Source organism: Propithecus coquereli, unplaced genomic scaffold (assembly GCF_000956105.1).
Source record: "Propithecus coquereli isolate 6110/MARCELLA unplaced genomic scaffold, Pcoq_1.0 Scaffold189, whole genome shotgun sequence".
NCBI lineage: Eukaryota > Metazoa > Chordata > Mammalia > Primates > Indriidae > Propithecus > Propithecus coquereli.
The window spans coordinates 2,193,435-2,196,903 of NW_012143745.1; the positions used below are offsets into that span (position 1 = coordinate 2,193,435).

The 3,469-nt window shown below is 38.2% G+C and overlaps 1 pseudogene; it reads left to right on the forward strand.

The window, feature by feature from the left end:
* Window positions 1-2,276: 2,276 nt before the first annotated feature.
* On the forward strand, window positions 2,277-3,258 carry LOC105809080 (annotated as a pseudogene).
* Window positions 3,259-3,469: the final 211 nt, after the last annotated feature.

A 3,469-nucleotide genomic window follows, 5' to 3' on the forward strand; every position in this document is an offset into this window, starting at 1 on the left:
CATTCTACTAAGTGAAGTATCCCAAGAATGGAAAGACAAGCACCACATGTACTCACCATCAAATTGGTATTAACTGATCAACACATAAGTGCACACATAAGAATAACATTTATTGGATGTCAAGCAAGAAGGAAGGGGGAGGGGGGAGGAGAGGAAGGGTATATGCATACACAAAGTGCAATGCACACCATCTGAGGGATGGACACACTTGAAACTCGGACTTTGGAGGGGGGCAAGAGCAACATACGTAACCTAAACATCTGTACCCCTATAATATGCTGAAATAAAAAAAAGAAAAAAAGGAAAAAATAAAGACTATCATAAATGTTGACAAGGATGTGGAACAACACTGGTTCTCGTATGCTGTGATGAAAATGCAAAGTGCTACAACCACTTTGGAAGAATTCTGGCTGTTTCTTAAAAATTTAAGCATACAGCTATCATATAATCTATGTGATACTACTCATAGGTATTCATTAAACACAAAAGCATATATCCAAAAAAGACTTGTACGTAAATGTTCAGAGCAACTTGACTCACAGCAGCAAAAACTGAAATGCCCACCTATAGGAGAATAGATAAAAAAAAATTTGTTGTATGCATGCAATGATATATGACGCAAAATAAAAATGAATGAACTATTAATACATGTAACAGCATGGATAAATCTCAAAATAATTATATGAGTAAAAAACACAGACCAAAAAAAAATGCATATTATGATTTCATGTATATAAAACTCCAGAAAATGCAAACTAGTTTACAGTGACAGAAAGCAAATTGGTGGTCACCTAGCGCTGCAGAGGGCTTGAGAGTAGGGAGAAGAGAGAGGGATTTCAAAGCGGTGTGAGGACATTTGGGGTAGTAATAGATGTTTATTATCTTGAAATAGTAATGGTTTCACAGGTGTATATATTTCAAAACCTATCACATTTTAAAATTTAAAAATCTGTGAGGAATTATGTTATTTTACCCAATAAAGCTATTAAACAAAAAGCTACCACATCCATCAACTTTGTGAACCAAAATAAAAAAAAAATAAGACATTGAAAACTATATTATAATAACAATTAATAATGATGATGAAGAAAGGAGGACAAACTACAGCTACTTTTAGGCTCCTCCCAACAAGAAAAAGAAGCAAATCACCAGATGTCTTTACATAAAAATGGTTTCCCTGACAACGAAATGACTTTCTTTGTGTCTATTTTTTTGCCTTCCATAAGAAATTGCTATTTTGGCCTAAGGGACTAAAAACTGATGGCAAATGCAGCATCTTGAACAAAATAGGGATATCAGTCATCTCCAAGAATTATTTGGGAATGATTCTTAAGTTACTTTACATAAAATGTCCAAAAAGAACCACTCAGAAATTAGTGAAATGACCTTTGCAGAATCGGCTTTCTAGTTTCTGACTCTCTATGCCTCATGGGCAAGAAAATCTTGATCTAACAAACTAAAATTAGAAAAACCATATTTGCCACTTTTATTTTGGAGAATCGATATTTTGAATAAATTTACACAGAATCCAATTCTAATTCTAATAATGTGCAAATACAGGCATGTTTCTCTGAAGGTTGGAAAATATAAAAACATCAGTAGAGATGTGGAAAAAAAAAAACACTTCAAAAGAAGTATATCATGCTCAGAAAACAAAAAGACAATTTTTCACATAAAACAAAGAAAATTAAAAAAACAAATAATATCAATTATAAGATCTGTGATACATTTCTCCTGTGATCTTGAATCAGAAATGAGTAGTCTTAATGAAAGACATATTACACAATGCAATAGATAATATATGAGACAAGAGCCATTATTTACAGACAGGTCAGTGTTAGAAATTATTTTAGAATTTTAAGGAACAACAACAAAAAAATAGAATACCAAAAATAAAGCAGACATGGAGTACATGATCCAATATTCATGAAACAGTAATTCTGGAAGAGAAGAGAACAATCAGAGAAGCAAAAATCAAAGTAATAAAAAGAGAGATTCCTATGCAGCATAAACACAAAACTTTACAATGAAGAGATTCAACAAGTACCAGTGATATTGATTAAAATGCCCACACTAAAACATTATTTTGTTAAAGTTTTCACTTTCCAAATCTTAGACAAACTACAAGCATACAGATGGGGGAAAACGCAATTTACCAGTGAGCAGAAAATAAATACATTTTAAACGTATTAGAATTACAATGGCCATGACAATGACATATATTTGCATAAGAAGATGTGAAAAGGAGCTAGTGAATTTCAAAAGAAATTTCAAGAATGGCTCTTTGGAACATTTTTTTCTCTTTATTCAACCTCCACTTCTCTCTGACTGTGGAGAATGCAAGAGGCAAGGAGTGGAACTCCACAGAGAAGTCCAGGGAGGAACGTGGACATTCCAAATCTGAACAAGAGCAGTCAGAAACTGGAGAGGATCAGCAGGCTGTCAATCAACAAAGCACAGTGCTGCCGGGAACCTCAGCAAAGAAGGGGACCAAACGAAAAATGTCTGCCAAGCATAAGGAAGAGTCCTCCCCAAAGAAGGCAGCAGAACACAGTGACAACCCCAAACCCCGGAAGAAGATACCAATTCCTCCCTTACCGTCTAAACTACCACCGGTCAATCTGCTTCATCGGGACATTGTACGGGCCTGGTGCCAGCAATTAAAGCTGAGCAGCAAAGGCCAGAAATTGGACACATATAGGCGATTATGTGAGTATGCATATCCAAATCAAAAGGATATTCCTTGCACAGCCACGGAGGCCAAGATCCGGGTATCATCACAAAGAAAATCAAATGTGGACAAGAAGAAAATGTCTCTGAAAATTTCAGAGCAAAGGATGTGTTGTGAGGGGACTGATTTTCCTGCAGTAGGTCCTCCCCCCCGAGGAGGGCTTGCCTGTCCTAGAGTCTGCCTCTCTTCTTGAGGGAGTTAATACGGAGGCTTTGTTGGCTTCCTGGGCCAGAACTGCAGCAAGGGCCGGGTCATCCACGGAGGCAGTGGAATCTCCACTGGAGAACTGTGATGTCAGGTGGTGTGTGGTCCATGGGAGAAGTGTCCTTGCAGACACAGACGGTTGGGTTCACCTCCAGTTTTATGCTGGACAAGCCTGGGTTCCCGAAAAGCAGGGAGGGAGAGTGAGTGCATTCTTCTTGCTTCCTGCCTGCAGTTTTCCACCCCCACATCTTGAAGACAACATGTTGTGTCCCACGTGTGTTCACAGGAACAAGGTCTTAGTAAAAAGTCTCCAGTGGGAGTAGAATACCAAGAAAAAGGACACATCTGTGATTGTAAATTAATGGCAGAAAGCTTGACAGTTGATTCCATGGTGCCCTGACGGCTGAACTATGGTCCTCTCCACACCTGCTCACAGGCCATGCGGACTGGTCGGGTGAGATGTTACCCTCAGACCCCTAGCGGTGTCTGTTGCTCTGTGGGTTGGAATACAGAGACACTTCACAAATTGCCTTT